Source organism: Crocodylus siamensis, chromosome 3, assembly GCF_052110815.1.
Source record: "Crocodylus siamensis isolate JL-2025a chromosome 3, ASM5211081v1, whole genome shotgun sequence".
Lineage (NCBI taxonomy): Eukaryota > Metazoa > Chordata > Crocodylia > Crocodylidae > Crocodylus > Crocodylus siamensis.
The window spans coordinates 81,554,178-81,573,951 of NC_143397.1; the positions used below are offsets into that span (position 1 = coordinate 81,554,178).

Consider the following 19,774-nt stretch of genomic DNA (forward strand, 5'->3'; position numbering starts at 1 on the left):
AGGTGCTACATCTACAGCATAGAGACAGCATGTCATTTCAGAAACCGCTCCAAAAACAGCCTCCATACATATTGTGTTGAAATGTGTTCCACTCTAATTATAAAACAATCTGTGCTAGTCTGTCATTTTGAATGTTAAAAAGATGTGTTTAAATTAGAATAATTTTAATCGTCTTTAATACAGTGGAGCCCGAAATCTAGTAACTGTAAGTAAGAAATAAAGACCACGGATCAGAAGGGAAAGAGAGTGCTATAAAAGAGAACCTTTCAATTAGGGTAAAATAAATAATCTGGAGAAATGCCATTGTTTGTTTTGAAAACAATTCATATTTGCTCTGTAATTTTGGGTTTTTTCATTTTGTTTAAGGTTTTTTCATTTTGTTTAATCTCTCTTTCCTTTGGAGAAACTAATTGTATCCAAATTTTCTTCAGAGACAGCTAGTGAAAAAAATCTTATGTGCAGAGTTATATTTAGTGAGTTACAAAGCATAATGAATCCTTAACTACTTTTATGCTGGATATAGAGTTTTTATGTAGGCACACATCTGTGCACATTTTTTGTGCTTACACTCTGAACCAGCAAATAACTTAAGTGTGTGTGTACTTAAATTACATAATGCAAAAAGGTATTTGCTTAACTGTTTTGTTGTATCTATATTTTAGAACACATCATGTTTGTTGCATTTATGCATGTACAACTTGAGACCCTAATTAGGTTGTGATAAAAATACCAGCAGTTAATGGAGCTCTACAGTAGCTAAGCCTTGTAGACAGTAGTTTATTGAGCTAACATAATGTATTTGTTAGTTTTTGCTAACGAGTGTAGTTTTTAGAGGTACACTGACACATCGGTCCGATATCAGATAGGTGCTGATATAAAGAAAACTGGCTGTATTGTATATTGGCCCGATGGGGCCAATAATTTGGCTGATACATACCTGTGCAGCTGGCAGTGAAGAGCAGAGCCTGGCAGCACGGAGAGCTGCCTGTAGCTGGTAAGTCTAGTGTGGTGGAATGGGAGGGGGGAGGGAAGGAGTTGGGGGGGAGGGCAGATCAACGCCCCCTACGGTGAGAGAGGAGGCATGGGCAGGTGCTGCCCGGGGGGGGGGGGGCAAAGCTGTGGCTCGTGGGGTGAGCAGGTGGCTCCCACTCCTGGTTGCACCCTGGGAGGGCATGGGGGTGGGGAGGAGGCAGTTCCCACCGCTGCTTGCACCCTGGGAGGGCATGGGGGGGAGGGGTGTTCCCCCTGGATCTGCGCAGGGTGGGTTGGGTTGCAGCTGGTGCTGCACGGAGTTATTCCTGGCAGGGGCTGGGCTCAGAGCAGGCGCTGATGGCACTAGGAGGATGCTGCATCCAGCCCAAATTTTGCTGCTGCTCTGTTCCCAGCACTGCTGCTGCCAGCCACCCGGTGCGTGGGTGGAAGCAGGGCATTGAGCTGGGGCTGTGCCAGGTGGCTGACAGTGGTGGTGCTGGGAGCAGAGTGGTGGCGAAATTTGGGGTGGATGCAGCATCTTCCCAGTGTCGCTGGCACCCACTCCGAGCCCAGCCCCCACTGAGAAGAGGTCTGCAGAGCCCTAGCTGCAGCCCACCCCGCCCTGCCCTGTGCAGACCCAGGGGGCTCACCCCCCTCATGCCCTCTAAGGTGCAGGCAGTGGTGGGAGCCGCCTTCTCCCCCCATGACTTGCAGCTCTGCCCCACCTGGGCAGTGCCTGCCCCTGCCCCCTCATTCGGGGCATTGCTTTAACCCCCCCCACTCCCCTTCCCTCCCCTTCCACCACACCGGACTTATTAGCTGGAGGCAGCTGTATAAGAAATTGGATTGGTATCATTTGATATGCCTCCTTAAATATCAGCTATCTATCGGTTTTGGTCCCCAAAATATCAGTGGACCCCTAGTAGTTTTTCTTCAGTTTCTTAGATAAAATTTAGTACTTTTTTATCTAATAAACATTTGTACATTTTACAAAGTGAGAGATTGATATTAAGGATGGGTACATAAATGAATGTGGGTAGTCCTATTTATCTTAATATGATGTACATGTCTGTAAAGTCGCATACATGCCTAAATAGTTGCTAAACAGGAGCATACATCACATTTTTTTCAATAACTAAAGGCTAACCATAATCATGTTTCTTTAGTTACTTCATGCATCTCCTGACCTACTCCCTTCTTGAGATCCTATTGGAGCTAGTAGGCTTTGGAGCTTGCTCTGAAGGCCCATGTGTTTGGGATTTATTGTTCAGTAAAGTGGTTAAGTTTTTGGTAAAGGTGTTATGTAAAGGATACACACAGACACACACACACCTGTGCACAGGTGCACATGCGCACACACACACATTTTTTTCTTTTAAAATAGTTATGTCTTTTGCCCCTTCTTTTATGAAGTTTCAGAGTCTGAAATAGAGACAGGAGATTGTGCAGTCAAGCTTCATCTTGTTTGGTCACCTTCTGATCCCATGATTCTTATATTCCTTTCTGGCCAGTGGCCAGCTTCAACAGGAGGCATGGGCAACCCAGCCTATTCCATAGCCTAACAGTGGTTAGGCCTCTCTCCTGGGAAGTAGGGGTCATACATTAAATCTCTCTCAGTTGAGGAAACCCTAGAATTCACATTTCATTTTCCTACACAAGTCTTCTTGCCAAATGGCTATTAGGCAGCAAGTAGATCTTTTTTCTCTTCTGTTTTGGTTCAGAAAAGCATCTTCCTGATACATGATTTGGATTTTGAGATTGCATAGGTACATTGTATGCAGCCTGAGGGTGGAAATTCACCTGCCACCAGCACCATCCATGTGTGACTATTGATATCTGGTAGTGCTGTGTCCCATCCAGGGCAAAATAGTGTTGTTCTCCTGAAGTGACTCATTTTTTTTTGACCTAATGACCTCATTGGCTTAAATGGTAAACAGACTAGCATTCAGGCAAAACATTTTTCTCATTTTTTCAGTTTTTTTCTTTTACCTAATTTTCATCTTAAAAAATGTGCCAAACTTTTTCTTAAAGCTGGCTAGGCAAAATAAATTATTTTATTCTACCACCCCTTATGGCATCTTCCCTGCAGCTGATGGTGAATATGATGTAAGTCCCAAGTCTGGGCTTTTGCAAACGTGAACTAGAAATGATTTCGCCATTTTCATACTCAATGCACATGGGAAACAATTTGCCCTGAAGGGTTGATTTTGAGAGCTGTCAAATTCATTTTTTTTAATGAAAAACCGATTGAGACGGTGGGAGTTTTGGATGTGTTAATCCACTTCTAGAATGTTTTACCTCATTCTTCCTGCAGAAGCTACATATTAAAAAGGATACAGAACTACATAAATATATATAGAGATACAGAAGAGGCCAAGATATATTTGTTGTGGGAACCTTAACTTTAAACTTTATCTTTTGTTTTGGAATACTCTGACAGGGATGTCAAATGTACAGTTCCCAAAGCTGCTTTATCTGGCCTGCCAAGCTATCAGTGAGCTACCAGAAGTTGAGGGGCATTGCCACAGCGGGATGGGGCCTTTATCAGAATCTGAGGCCCAATGGCCCTGGTAAACATGGCCTTCGACAACAGGAAGGAGAGCAAGGCCTGCGCTGATAAAGTCTTGCTTACCCTGCTGCTGCTTGCCCTGACACTGCCATCCCTGCAGCTGGCACTACCACTGTCCCCCACTTTGCTCCCCGCCACCATTGTCTCCAGGCTGGATCTGGCCTTCAAAGGAGCCCCACGGCACTAAATGGAAAAAAGTGCAAATTGCTTCTTAGAAAACATTAGTAAAATATCAGAACTAAATGCCGTCTGTGCCAAAAGTCCGACTGACTTAAATGAGGCACTAAGGGTGCCTGTAGATGTGCAGAGAAGCTGTTCCAATACACTGTAATTACAGGATGTTGGAGTAGACACAATTAATCAAGTCTGCTGGAGCATACTAATTAGCATGCTCCAGCAGCCTCTGTGTCTTGTGTATTCAGCATCCCCACATTTCAAAATGGTGGCAGGAGCGCTTTAACTAAAGCTTGTCAAATGTGCTTTAGTTAAAGCTCTCCTGCTGCTACTTTGAAGCGCAGGATACTGAATACATGAGGTGCTATGGCCACTTTAATTAGAGCAGCTCTCGGAGCTCCTGCGTACACCCCTGAAGCTTGTGTAAAGATGCCTTAAAAGAACTGCTGTCATTCTAATTTTAGACTTACCCACACAGATTCACTTATTGGCATCTATATCATCTCATCTAAAGATGAGGTGATGGATTTTACCTGAATTCCCAAAGAGTTTTCTTGCATGACACACAATCATAGGCATGTTGCACCTAAGATTGACATAACACTCATTCTGTGTGCCTTCTGCACTAGGTCTCTGTACCTGCTCTATAAATGATGGTGCTAAAAAAAAATCCCCCACAAGTGGGGAAGACTGGAAAGAAGGTCCTACAGCTCCATATTTCCTTTTTATTTGTAGACATATACATGGAGATAGACCAGCGCTTCCCAAACTCTGACAGATTGTGCAGCCACCAACGATACAACCTTAAATACCACCAGCAAATTTTTATCATATAAAATAATTAAAATAAATCTGTTAACGCATAACACTGACAGGTTGTCTGCGTACTTCTGGTGGTACCCATACTACAGGTTGGGAACCGCTGAGATCATGAGCTCTGCATGCCCCCAGAGACTGGAGGGGTATGGCGAGCTCCTGCAGGTGGTGGTGGCGCAGTTGGCAGCGGGAGTGTGGTGGCGGGAAGTGGGGAGGTCCTTCAGGCGGCCGTGGTGCTGTCAGAGGTGAGGGGGGATTGGTGAGCTCCTACTGGAGGTTGGTGACCACCCGCAGACACTGCCAACAGCAGTGGCCAGTGGTGGGGGTGCACCGCCACACTCAGGGTGTGCATGTGCACCTTTGTGCACCCCTTACATGTTGCCGGCGGCTAAGATAGATTATTATATTGTGTTTTTTTATCTTAAAATTAATTGCATGTTATCTTTAACAAGTACCATATTCTCTCACATATACCATCTTTAACAACTACCGTATTCTCTCACATATACCGTAGCCCTAACTAAGATACATACCTTGTTTTTGAAGGACAGAATGAGGGGGGGAAAGGATCTTTCCTTGAACATGCAGTAAGTAACTGAGTAGCAGCAGCAAAGAAGTCCAGCATGCGGATTGTGCTGCTTCCTATGAAGCATGTATAGCATTACTTTCACATTTCACATTCAGTGTAAACCCTGGGGACTTACACTGAAGAAACTGCTGTTACTGTATTTCCTCATTTATAAACTTGCCCCTAATTTCCAGAAGCTTATTTTTGGTGAAAGGTGTCTTGTATGCAAGAAAACATGGCAATATCAACTTAAATATTTAAAACAATGGGTCCCAAATAGTAGACTATGGACCTCCAGTAACCTACAGACCTTTCAGGATCAGTGGACAAATGGTTGTTTACATGGTTTTCTATTGCTAAATTGGCTGGTATTCTAAAAATAGAAAAAAACTACATTGATGTCCTTTCAAATATCATTTTCCCTTGCAAAGAGTTGCTCAAATTGTCATAGGCATGGTACATACTTCTAAATGGGAAGAGGTGCATATTCAGCATTAAGAGGGAAATGTCTACAAGACTCTCTCTCTTCTCACAGACAGTCCACACTGGGAATAAGAAAGAGAAACTTTTGCTTAATTTTGACTGTGTTTATCTTTAAGATATCTTACAAAATACAGTGAGCAAAGATAATGTTTGTTACTTAACTACAAGATGTATATTCTGTAGCATTTTAGAATTACATGCAGTTTAAAAATCCAGAGAGATTTGTAATAGTCCTAACCAAGTTGTAGCGCTAGAATCCAGTGTCCCTTTTTCAGGCACTACCCAGATGTAGCGTAGGAAGCTAAGATGTGTACTTCTACAGACTTCTCACCCATGAAATCAACTGTGACCTGGTGAAACCACTGTCTAAGAATGAAAGTGGTTTAAATTCAACATTAGTTGACATCTGGCCTGCTCTGAGCAAAGATTTCTGAGACATGCAGCATGTGTGGTTGTAACATGGGCTTGCTGCCTGGTATAACCAAAGCAGACTTGCCAGATTAATTTCAGTCATGCTGCAGGTTAGTCTTGAGCTGATGTTCCAGAAGCAAAAGACAAGTTCTGTAATATTCTGAAGTGTTGTTAAAAGCCTTTCAGGCTTTTCTTTCTGGTATAATCTTATACATGTAAAACATTTTCACTTTTTTCATAAAGATTAGTAGCCTTATTTAGTTGCATTACTTTGGAAAGCCACATGCACTTACTAAGAAGTTTTCTTTGGAGTTGTGTAACAGGGCACCATCCCCAGGGCAGTCAAAAACCCCTGGAGGCACCCTAGAGTCCCCCTTTTTTCTGACTCGCTTTGGGAGCAGTCTCTTCTTTACTTACCTGCCACGTCTTGATGTTCCTTCTGGTTTCATAGTTTCATAGTTTCATAGTAGCTAGAGTTGGAAGGGACCTAGGTAGATCATCTAGTCCGACCCCCTGCCTTAGCAGGAAAGAGCACCGGGGTCAGATGACCCCGGCAAGGTGCTCATCTAACTTCCTTTTAAAAATCCCCAGGCTAGGAGCCTGCACCACTTCCCCTGGAAGCTGGTTCCAGGCCCTAGCCGCCCTGACTGTGAAGTAGCGCCTCCTAATATCTAATCTAAACTTACCCTCCGCCAGTTTGTGACCGTTATTCCTGGTCACTCCTGGCAGCGCACGGGGGAACAGGGACTCCCCCAATACCTGCTGATCCCCCCTGACCAGTTTGTAGCAGGCCACAAGGTCCCCCCTTAACCTTCTTTTGTGGAGGCTAAACAGGTTCAGGTCCCGTAGCCTCTCCTCATAAGGCCTGCCCTGCTGACCCCTGATCATACGAGTGGCCCTCCTCTGAACTCTTTCCATATTGTCCACGTCCCTCTTGAAGTGTGGCGCCCAGAACTGGACGCAGTACTCCAGCTGCGGCCTGACCAGTGCCGCATAGAGGGGGAGGATCACCTCCCTGGACCTGCTCGAGATGCATCTGTGGATGCATGACAGGGTACGGTTGGCCTTCTTGACTGCCTCCCCACACTGCCGGCCCATGTTCATCGTGGAGTCAATGACGACTCCAAGATCCTTTTCCGTCTCCGTGCTGGCAAGAGGGGAGTTCCCCAACCTGTAAGTGTGGTGCCGGTTCTTCCTCCCCATGTGCAACACCTTGCACTTATCAGTGTTAAACCCCATCCTATTCTCATCCGCCCACCGTTGCAACCTGTCAAGGTCAGCTTGTAGCCTATTGCACCCTTCTAGTGCACCCACATCCCCCCACATCTTAGTGTCATCAGCAAACTTGAACAGGGTGCTTTCTACCCCGTCATCCAAGTCACTGATGAAGATGTTGAACAGTTCTCAAAGGGGAGGCTGCCCCAGGGCAGATCTGGCTTCATTCCAAAGAATACCCAGAGGTGTGGAGCTCTTCCCTTAAGGGCTAATTTCACAGCTCCATGCCATCCCTACACCATACCCCATGCCTTGCAGATTTTGAATCTCCAGTTGGATAGGACACTTGTCCCGGCATCTCCAGGCCACTCTAGGCCTTTCCTTTTGCCTTTTGTTGGGGCCTTAGCTGTCTCGGCTTCCACCCCTCTATTCTGCCTGGTTTCACAGCCCCAGCCCACTGTTCTAGGCCTGGCTTCTGGGCCCAGCCCCTGTCTTTCATTGTGCCTTGTGCTCTCTGTCCACTCCAGGCTCAGTAACTACTCAGGCCCTGGCAGGGCTCAAAGCTATCATGTGTCCCACGGACACTAATGAGACCTCCTTATACTGCCTCTCACAGTCCCAGCCCAAACTGCTGGTTTAAACTGCAAAATAACACTAAGCCCCTGAGCTATAACATAAGAAGAAAAACAATAGAGGCAGAGTGCCAAACACCTCTTTTTCTCTGGGTCCCTCTGTCCCTTTCCCTCAGCCTTCAGAGATATTTCCTTCTAGTCTCCTGGGCGCTCTGCCACAGCCAGAGCTGGCCTTCTGCCCCAGCTAGCTCAGCTCAGGGCTTATATAGCTCTGGCCTGAGCTTTTTCTCAGTCGTATGACATCCACAGTCAGCTGACCAGCCCGCAGGGCTACCACTTACCCCCTGCTCTGCTCTGAAACCTCTGTCCTCAAGGGTGCCACCCTGCTTTCTAGTACCAGGGCTAGGGTTCCCTATTACAAGTTGGGAAAAGCAGTGGGAGAGAAGTAAAGAAATATTTTGCAGTCACCTTGTCCCAGGAGTCAAAATAACGAGCGACACTTACCGGCGGCTCAGGATGGGATGCGGATGGGGCAGAAGGAGAAACCCGAGCAGCCCGTTAGCCACCTTTTTGTGCAATTATGGCCGGCCGGTGACGTCAGTGTTGGACGCAGGCTGGCCGGCAGAAATAAAAAATGGCGGCCGCTCCCGCGGAGGGGGCAGATAGCCAAGGAATGAAGCTGCAGCTGATGCCGGCAGCAAGGAAGATGCCACTCGCTGGACCCAGGGAGCCTGGCAAGCAGGAGCAGACGCAGGCAGTGGAGAGTGGAGTACCCCAACGAAAGCCTGTGCAGGACAATGAGGGAGCGACAGGTTTTCCTGCCAGAGGCAGAGCTGAAGCGGCACCTGGAAGCAGAGTGGAACCCAGGTGGGAGTGCTGGGATGATGAGGCGCGGGGAAGGCACGACGGAGGCAAAGACCCCGGGAGAGTCCTAAAGGGGTTTGTGGTCGGAGTGGGTATCGCTACTGGGTTCCATCGGATTGAGGAACAGATGGGAGTGGATCCAGGAAGCGACGGGTCAAGAGGAAAACGTCCCGTCCCTGTTAGGCTCCGGGGAAAAGGATAGTAAGGGGCAGGGAATAGCTTACTTGTCAGTTTTGGTTAACATGTTTATTTTTGTTACCCCGGGCAAAGGGGCATAGGAGATAGGGACGAGTGACCAAGGGGTGGGTCTGTGGAGAAGCCTCGGTACGGCTCCCCCCTCGTGGTTGTATGTATCCTGGAAGGAAGGGATGGAAGTGTGAAGGGCTGTGAGGTAGGCCCGCATGGGCAAGCAGGGCCTTAAGCCGCTGGCATCTAGACACAACAGCGGAGAGGGTGACCCTGCGAGTAGAGGCCGTGGATAACGGCTGGGCGGCACACTGAAGGAGGCGTGAGGCCGGGGTGTAGGGGTGGCGGAGCCCCGTGAGCGACTGTCGGGTGAACCCCGGGCCACCGAGTATCCCGTAACTGACACCACCTACTGAGGAACACCAAGTCGTGGCAGACGAGAACAGGGTTGGCGACGCGGGAAGAAGAGAACTACTCCGGCAATGACACAAACCCAGGAGGTGCTTGATGTCCACCAGTAGAACGAAGGCCGCAGTCCTTATTAGTTTTTTTCCTTTGTGCAAGGTACCTTCTTTTCATGCCTTGCTTCCCTGTAAGGATCATAAAGGATAATACTGTGCAAGACAGAGGTCTGTCAACACTGCTAGTTATTTTTAATGGCCTGCATTGTTGTTAAGCTTTCCTCTATAGAATGGTGCAGTTCTTTTGAGTATCTACAGACTTAGTAAAGCCATGTTCTATTAATTGCCTTGCAATGTAGTTTTGTAAAAACTAATTCTATTAATATGTTGTAACTTGTATGTGACTAGAATGCTATGTGTTTGTTCTCTTTCACATAAATCCATAAATATTTTCCTGTCGTCTTTGTTGTTTGATATAATTTTATTTGAAATGCCATATTTGAGGCTCACATTTCTGTGTTAAAACTATGATCTGGATAATTTGTTTAATTATGTCAAGTAATTTCTTAAAGTTCCTAAATTTGGAGTAGCTTTCTATATGAAAGTTTTAAATATCTATTAAAGATTGTAAATTGGGTTGAGGACATTCATATTGGCATTTCTGTCTAATTTGGTTATATAAAATTTGGCTTAATTTTGAACTTGCAATGGGCTGTGTATGAGTGCCTAGACATAACTCAGCTGTTAGTGGGTGCATCTACACATGTGCTTTAGCTGCTCAGTAATTTGCTGCAGTGTAAAGCATCACAGTCTACACGTGCAACACTGTTAGACCACAGCAAACTAATTTTCACTGCCATAAGATAATACTATCAGGGACAGTACTGTTTTATGGCAGCAAAAATAACTGTGCCTAAGTACACATGTAAACAGTGACCTGGGCATACAGTTCACCTGGTCAGCCCAGGCAGCAGGGGGCCAGACCCCTGCCTACTACCTAGCCACAAGGCTCCATATGCTGGGGCAGTCTTGTGCCCAGTCAGCCCCACGACCCCTTGGATTCCCTGCCAGTCCAAGGCTTTTCCACACTGGCACCCAAGACCACAGCAGTTTGAGCCATCTACACATGCCATTAAGGTGCTCTGATAAACACTGGTGCAAACTGGGCCAGAGTTTATCGCGTCACTTTAATGGCATGTGTAGATGGGCCCAGTGGGTGCATCCCAACAAGTGTGCATGTGCTGTTTGGGGTGCCTCAGAGCAGTTTGAGGCACTGTAAACTGCATACAGTGCACATGCACTCATTTGCCACACTGCTAATTTGCAGCATGGTGGGGGTTTTTTCACACTGGCCTAGTGCTGCTGCTGCCCCAGGAGGCCCTCAGGACCCACAGATGCTGGCCCCAGCCTCCCCTACCCCACGCAGGTCACTTTGCTGTGCCCTGGAGCACATGTGCAGGGCATACCTGGGGACAAATAATGGCACAAATATGTACAGCTGTTATTTGTCCAGTGGGAAACTCACGTCCCTGTACGTGCGTGCTTATTGGGATGTGCCCGGTGAGTACTAAAGTGTGCTTCACTGATAGTGAAGTAGTTTTGTGATAATTCTGGATGCAGGGTCCTCCCGTTGCAAGAGTAAGGTGTTTGTTGTGGGAGACTCCATCCCGCGGGGGACTGAGGGGGCAATCTGCCGCCCCGACCCCTTAGCCCGGGAAGTCTGCTGCTTCCCGGGGGCCCGCATCCGAGACATTGCGGAGAGGATCCCACAGCTCCTCCGGCCCACAGACCACTATCCCATGCTCCTTATTCACGTGGGCACCAATGACACGTTTTGGAGCACCCCCAGCCAGGTCACGAGGCACTACAGGGATTTGGGAGCGGGGCTTAGGGGTCTGGGAGCTCAGGTGGTGTTTTCGTTGATCCTCCCAGTCTCGGGCTATGGGCTGAGGAGGGAGAGGAGGATCCACGCAGTGAACCAAAGACTGCGGAGCTGTTGTCATCGGGAAGGCTTTGGCTTCCATGACCACAGCCCGCTCTTTGGAGAGAGAGGCAGCGAGCTTCTGGGAAGAGATGGCCTCCACCTCTCCCCCCTGGGGAGGAGGCTCTTCTCAGCCAGGCTGGCTGACCTGCTCCACCAGGCTTTAAACTAAGCCCGCTGGGGGATGGGGGGACTACTGCCACTGCTGGCCCGCAGAGCAACCTTTGCAAAGCCAGCAGACCAAGGCACTTAAGGGAGCCCACCCCTGCCCCAGCCCTGGCACAATCTGTGGGCAAGGCAAGAGCCCCCAAGGGGACACTTGCCTGCCTGTACACTAATGTCAGGAGCCTGGGCAACAAGCAGGAGGAGCTCGTCCTCCTGCTCAGTGCAAAGAATTATGACGTCACTGGGATAATGGAGACCTGGTAGGACTCCACCCATGACTGGACCACAGGTATAGAGGGCTATACCCTGTACAGGAGGGATCGTGTTTGACAAAAGGGGTGGGGGTGTAGCTCTCTATGTGAAGGAAAGCTACATGTCCCTGCAAGCTGATGTTGGCGACCAGCATGGACAGCTAGAGACCCCCTGTGTAAAAATTCGTGGGGAATATGTCACAGGGGACACAACGGTGGGAGTCTACTACAGACCTCCCACTCAAAGTCCTGAGCTTTACCAGGAGTTCGCCTGGGAACTGACTGAGGCCGCTTGCTCCAGGACCTTGGTTGTCATGGATGACTTCAATTACCAGGACATCTCGTGGGAGGATCACTCAGCAAAATCCAAGCGGTCGCAAAGCTTTCTCTCGTGCGTCGATAACCTCTACCTGACTCAAGAAGTCTATGGGCCAATGAGAGGCAAAGCGCTGCTCGACCTGGTACTGGCTACGGGGGACGACCTAATCGGTGACCTAGTGATCGATGGGAAGCTGGGTGACAGCGACCACGAGCTGATCACCTTCACCATCCGCCGTAAAGCTGGCAAGTCAGTCAGCAACACAGAAGTCCTTGACTTCAGAAAAGCTGACTTCGACAAGCTCAAGAGGCTTGTCGGTGAGGCCCTTAGGGACCGTGACCCCAGGGAGATGGGAGTTTAAGAAGAATGGTTGCTTCTCAAGGAAGCGATCCTCAATGCACAAGCTAAATTTATTCCAACACGGAGGAAAGGCAGCAAGAAGGCACAGCAGCCCTCCTGGCTCTCCAGGGACCTAGCGGACCTCCTGCGGCTAAAAAGGAAAGCCTACAAAGGATGGAGGATGGGATTCACCTCCAAGGAGGATTATTCTGCGCTGGTCCAGTCCTGCAGGGAGCAAACCAGGAAAGTCAAGGCTGCAACTGAACTCCAACTAGCTTCAAGCATCAAGGACAACAAAAAGTCCTTTTTCAGATATGTGGGGAGCCGGAGGAAAAGCAAGGGCAACGTTGGACCCCTGCTAAACCAGATGGGGCAACTGACAACTGACGCCCAGGAAAAAGCCAACCTATTAAATAGGTACTCTGTGTCAGTCTTTCATCAGTCCCATGGGACGCCCATGCCTGCTGTGGGACAGGGAGATCCGGGTGATGGGGATCCCCTACCCTCCATAAATGCTGACCTTGTGAAGGAACATCTTGAGAAGCTGGATACCTTCAAGTCATCCCACCCTGACAATCTGCACCCCAGGGTACTCAAGGAGTTGGCGAGCGTCATAGCCCAGCCCCTGGCACAGATCTTTGAAAACTCCTGGCGCTCTGGTGTAGTGCCCAAAGACTGGAAGAAGGCCAATGTGGTGCCGATCTTCAAGAAAGGGAGGAGAGTGGATCCGGCTAACTACAGGCCCATTAGCCTGACTTCTGTCCTGGGGAAGATCTTAGAAAAGTTTATTAAGGAGGCCATCCTTGATGGACTGGCCCAGGCTAACATTCTAAGGGATAGCCAGCACGGGTTTGTTGCGGGTAGGTCTTGTTTGACCAATCTTATTTCCTTCTATGACCAGGTGATCTATCACCTGGACGAGGGAGAAGAGATTGATATCTTGACTTCAAAAAAGCTTTTGATCTGGTATCCCATGAACACCTCTTGGCCAAACTGGCCAGTTGTGGCCTTGGCTCCACCACGATCCACTGGCTGGGAAATTGGCTCCGTGGTCGGACCCAGAGGGTTGTAATTGATGGCAGTCACTCATCGTGGTGTCTTGTGATCTGTGGGGTCCTTCAAGGCTCTGTCCTGGGACCCATACTGTTCAACATCTTCATTAATGATGTGGACATTGGAGTCAGGAGTGGACTGGCCAAGTTCGCCGATGACACGAAACTTTGGGGCACAGCATCCATGCCAGAAGATAGGCGGGTGATTCAGGCTGACCTGCACATGCTCAGCAAATGGGCAGACGAGAACCTGATGGTGTTTAACACCGAAAAATGCAAGGTTCTCCACCTTGGGAGGAAAAACCTGCAACATCCTTATAGGCTCGGCAGTGCTATGTTGGATAGCAGTAGAGAAGAAGGAGACTTGGGGGTCATCATTGACCACAAGATGAACATGAGCCTGCAATGCGATGCTGCGGCTAGTAAAGCAACCAAAACATTGGCTTGCATCCATAGATGCTTCTTGAGCAAATCCCGGGACGTCATTCTCCCCTTGTACTCGGCCTTGGTGAGGCCGCAGCTGGAGTACTATGTCCAGTTTTGGGCTCCACAATTCAAAAAGGATGTGGAGAAGCTTGCGAGAGTCCAGAGGAGAGCATGATCAGAGGTCAGGAAAACAGATCTTACGATGATAGGCTGAGAGACATGGGACTGTTTAGCCTGGAAAAGCGCAGGCTCAGGGGTGATCTGATGGCCACCTATAAGTTTATCAGGGGTGACCACCAGGATCTGGGGGAACGTCTGTTCACCAGAGCGCCCCAAGGGATGACGAGGTCGAACGGTCACAAACTCCTGCAAGACCGTTTCAGGCTGGACATGAGGAAGAATTTCTTTACTGTCCGAGCCCCCAAGGTCTGGAACAGCCTGCCATCGGAGGTGGTTCAAGCACCTACATTAAACACCTTCAAGAGTAAATTGGATGCTTATCTTGCTGGTATCCTATGACCCCAGCTGACTTCCTGCCCTTTGGGCAGGGGGCTGGACTCGATGATCTCCTGAGGTCCCTTCCAGCCCTGATGTCTATGAAATCTATGAAATTTCCTCTTCTTTGCACAGCAGGGAGCACACTATCAGCAAGGAGTAAATTTAAACTATACCTTTGAGCCTTTTAGGCTCTTAGCGTAGCACTACAGGTAGTGGACCACCGTTTTGTTGGACAGTGTTTTCAGCAGTGTGACAGTATTTGCCTGTGGGAACTTCATTAGTTTTTGTGAGCAACTAGCAAAGACATTTAATTTTTAGAAAAGGATTATTTTGCATGATCAAGAAACACCTGAAACACGTTTTACTACTGATTTTGTTGCAATTAAGAATTCTTTGCACTATCTTGGTTTCACCAGAAAGTGACTTGAGACTCCCTTGCATTTTTTTAATGCAAAATGCTTAAAACACACTCTTGAAAATTGTTTTTCTGTCCCATAACTTTCCTTCCACCCCATAACTCAGCCCACCTTTACCTCTACTTTAACTCACTTGAGTGAATATAGATAACATAAAACAACATCAGAATGGAAACAGCGTTTTCCTGTAGGGAAGAAAGAATATAGAGAACATTCTCTCCACCCAGTTCTTTTCACAACTGCTAAGTTTATATATTTATTTAGTTTATTTTAGAGGGAGTTCTGTCTTTTGAATTGTATTAGAGTGTTTTGTAGTGGGTTGCCACTCCTCAGTAGGCCAGATCAAGAAATTTACTGCCAATTAAACACAGGATGTTTGAGATTTTTAGTGATATTCTCCGGATGACCTGGGTTTTTTATGATCATCTTGACTTTTTCATTAAACTACAATTTTAATTGAGTTGGCTTCAGTTAATGAAGCACTGACCTTTCACCCTCAATATTGCACCCACCTCAAAGTTTAAGGGAAAATGAGTTTTAAACCATCTGCTTTTTGTGTACTGGTCAATTTGTGTTTTATTTTATGCAAAAGCAGTTGCTTCACATAACTGCTGGATAAGTGTGCCATTCTTACTCTGCTAAGACCATGCCTAATGTGTGGCAGAAGTGTCTCAAGCACATGGCACTGCTTTGGGTGGGTTGTCTCCTAAACTGAAAGCAATGTTGCTGTGTCTGGGTGGTGGTTTGGGCAGGTTAATTAGCATTGCTGAATGACAGTGCCACTTAGTTGAGCCCTCTGCTAATTATTACGCCCATGGCAGTGTGGATGCAGTAACACTTGCATTTTTGGAGGCAGTGATCCTGGAGCTTGTTTGAATCACCGTTGCTGGCTGGGCACAGTAAATTTACCATATAGATAAAGTATAAAACTGAAGTACTGGGAAGAGGAATTAGATTTCACCTCATATAGGAGCTGCACTTGCAGTGACAGGCTTGGTTGCATCCAACAAGAACAGTAATTACCATATTTACTTGAAGATGACCCAAAATATAAGACAACCTTCTCCCCCCTCCCCCCCAGTAATTAGATTCTGTATATGGACAATTCATAAATTTGTTGTTATTTTCCAGGTATCCCCCATAATCCATGTGATAATCAGCACCACTCCACACTCATTACTGGAATCTAGTGTTTTTGTCATGAATCCTGGGATCCTTCAAAAATTTATATAAGGATGAGGTGCAGGGCAACCTGGTCCACCTTCATCTCACGAAAGGCGGGGCCCCACTGACCATATGTGACAGGCTGAGGGAGGGGGCAGCAGAGAGATTCTGGATGAACTATTTGGGGATGTTTGCCAGAAATTTTAGGCTAGTGAAGAAACAGGAATCATTGGAAATGGGAAAGAACAGCATAGCTCAACTATGGGAGCGAAGAGGAAGTCAAAATGTATGCAGTGTCATGGGTCACCATGAGCAGAGCTTGCTTGGGTGGTGTGGAGCAGGTATGGTCCTCTGCCTACCCCCCATGTGGCCACAGCTGCCCTCACAGTACTCCTCATGGGACTGAACCCTGCCTGGAGGAGCCCATACCACTCTTCTGCCTGCACCCAGCCCCATCCCTGGTCAGTGCACACAGCTTCCTGGCAGGTCTGCTCCCGGTGCACTGCTCAGCTCCCTCACCTCCAGTGGCTCCTCCTCCTCCTGCCCTTGCTGCACCGCAGCAGGTAGTGCAGGGAAAGGCAGACACTTGCCAGGCACAACATGCCCAACCAGGCAGTGGGGGGGAGGGAAGCAGCTGGGCGTCTCCTGCCCCAACACGTGGGATTCTTGCTTCAGCTCTTGGTCACCTTCTACCCACTCGGCTGCTTACAGGTGGCTACTTATCATGCCAGTTGTATTTTGCCTACCTGTGGTCTAAGATTATGTTTCCATCCAAAATATCATTGATAAGAAATGGAAGGAGAAAGAGAACAAAATATATAGAATTGAATATTTTGTTCTCTTTCTCCTTCCATTTCTTATCTTCCCTCAAATAAAACTTTTTCCATAAAAACTGACAAAGGCAGGAAAATGTAACAAAATATTCTATATATATTCTATATATTTTATTATATTTTCCTGCCTTGTTTGTCAGTTTTTATGAAAAAAGTTTTATTTGAGGGAAGAAAAGTGATTATGTTTCTGTCTTAACGCAGCCAGTTAAGCACATAGAAAGCACAAGAAAAAGAGAAGATTGTTAAGCTCTGGACTCGGGAAGCCATTTGCAATAGAAAACAGTAGCATTATTGCTCACTTCTGAAGAGTGATAACTATCTACCAGCTAATGAACAGCACTCTTAGTTTCTGTGTTCCAGTAGATGGCATTCTTTGTATTTTCTATATATACACAGATCTCTCTCTCTTTAATGTAGTGTTCCAGTTGCATCATTCTTTTTTATAGGAAACAGAATTGTTTCAATTAATAACATAGTCTCCGAAACTACAAACAACATACTACTTTTTCAGTTTGTGTGGTATTATTTTTGAGTCCCTGCATTCTGATGGTATTTGCTTGGAGGAAAAATTCAGTACTGGTGGATTTCCCCCCTTCCCCCCTGCATTGTTTGTACCAGTTCAAGAGGGTAGCCAAACTTATTTCACAATTGCTGCATCTGAATCTATGTGGCAGGACTCATTTGTGTTTCTCCTTGATGACAGATAGGGAATAACAATTGCAGCTAGAGAATTATATTTGTGCTTTTATTTATTGTTATGATGGTGATGATGACTGTATGAACTTTTGTAGTGCCAAAAGGCCATAATCAAGGTCTGGGCTTCGTAGTTTGCAGCACTGGATGTGCATAGAATGGAAGACATACTCACTTTCCCCTAAAAAGATTGTAACGAAAAATAGACAAGTCCTATAACGGATTGGGAGGGTCTCCCTCTCTCCATGTCAGTCAAATTACTCGTGTAAAAAACATGGATTTTGTAAACTACATATCTTGGTGTGGGGTCCCCAGGGATGGCCATGATGCTTCTAGGGCTCCGGGACTGTGCCAGCTTCACCCTGTAGGCACCTTCTAATCTTTCCTGCTGTGTCTTGTTGGTAAAGATAATAAGTAGGGAGGCTGCCCATGAGCTTGTGTGGCCATGATTCTGTTGAACCCCACTAGACCCTGCGGGTACTTGGACCCCTTGACAGGTCCCACTCCAAGTCAGTGCCTCACGGGACACCCTAAACCTTATAGGCTAGATGTGTGACTCCAAAACCTTCCCTTTCCCATGCCCCGTGCCTCGCAGATGGTATATGAATATTGTTCCCTCTGTTGGGGTCTCCCCTGCTGTTATGTAGCTAGGCCTTCTAGCCTAGACCATGGTGTTGGGCCCAGCTTTGAGGCACTAGCTTTTTAATCAATCTCTTCTTGTTACTTGGCTTCTGGCCCTTGTCTGCTGTGTCCCTCTGTTGCTGGGCTCCCCGGCCCCTGCAGCTGCACCCCTCTGGTGCTGGGCTTTCCACAGTTGTGTGCCCCCCTCTGAGCACTAATGAGGCCTCCACCTCCCCTTATGGCCTCATCCCAAAACCACTGGGGCAAATGACAATGTAAACATAAGCCCCTGGGCTATAACACAGCAATAACTATGGAGGCCACACTCTGCCCCTTTAAGAAGGCAAATTTCTCCCTGAGTTTTGTGTGCTTCCTAGCCCCAGGTACCTTATGAGCTCCTGGAGCCCTATTACTCTTGCAGGCAGCAGAGCAGGCTACCAAACATCTCTGGGCAACTCTTTTGTGCAGGAACTCCTGGCAGCTGCCAGAGAACTAACCCCTGCCAGCCCCAGCCGTAGGGCTTATATGTGGCCAGGGTCCTGCCTCCTTCCAGTCATCTGACTGTGTGTAGGTGCCAGCTAATTCCCTCATTAGCCTGCTGCCTGGGCAACCTGCAGTTGTGGAGCTCTGCCTAACTCGCGGGGCTCTCTGGCTAGGCTGTTTCTTCCCTTAAAGTAGCAGGCTCTCCTTAGTGCTCATTTTGGAAATATGAAACACCATAACCAGAAGGAAATATGAATGCATCCATCAAACAACTTCAAGGTAAACAGACTGTTCCAACTTTTCTCTGAGCCTAATCTGCGTATAAAATTAACTTTTCCAAACAGGAGATTTTACCACCTTCAACTGTCCTGTGAAAGATGAACTTTCATTTCTACCTAGGAGAACTTTTACAGTCTTTTCTCTGATGCCTGATGAAGAGTGTTTGCATCTGAAAGCTTGCAATTAAATAATTTTTTTTGCAAAAATCTAGTTGATCTAATAAAAGATATCACTTCTACCACAAATCCTGATTATTAAAGTTCATGTATGTCATGTCTACCACCTTGCCCCTTATTCACTAAGCCAGTTATGCTATCAAAGAAAGAAATCAAGTTGGTTTGGCATAATTTGCTCTTAAGAAATTCATAGTGACTGCCAATGATCATCTCCTCCTCCAGATGTTTCCAAATGGACTGTTTTCATACCTTGCTCCAGTAATTCCCCAGGTATTGAAGTTGGGCTAACCAGTCTATAATTTCCCATTTTTTCTTTCCCTCTTCCCTTGTACTTCTTTAAAGATAGGCATGCTATTAGCTCTTCTCCATTCCTCAGGGACCTCACCTATCTACTCTGACTTTGCATATGCTATTGCCAGCATCTTAGCATCAAGGAATGAATTCTGTTAGGCCCTCATGAGACTTTATAGTGATGAGCTAATATCAAGTAAAGTATCTTGTGTACTAAATATAGTGGTAAATAAAAAAATGGAAAAAATACAATTTGCCCTAATACCAAAGGGCAAATAATCATGAATTAATTAAAATGATACTTTTTGACATATCAAGAGAGTGCATTAATTGATGAGGTGGGGGAAAGAGTTTCAGGGTGTCTTCCAGGAAATGAGATCATTTCCAGCTCAGTATAAAATAGAGCTGAAGTAGCCCAACCACAGTGTGTGTCCTAAGAAAATTCCAGAAGGCAGACATTAAAAGAGGAGTGTGACAACCTGTTATTTAAGAAATTGTAGGGCAAGGAGAGAATTAACAGAGTGAGCGAGCTCACTGAACATTATTGAGGAAAAAA

General features: G+C 46.9%; 1 protein-coding gene across 2 annotated transcripts in view; it reads left to right on the plus strand.

Moving 5' to 3' along the window:
* The window catches only part of FANCC (FA complementation group C), a 164,267-nt gene that overhangs the window by 52,661 nt on the left and 91,832 nt on the right, over nt 1-19,774 (plus strand). The window lies entirely within an intron of this gene.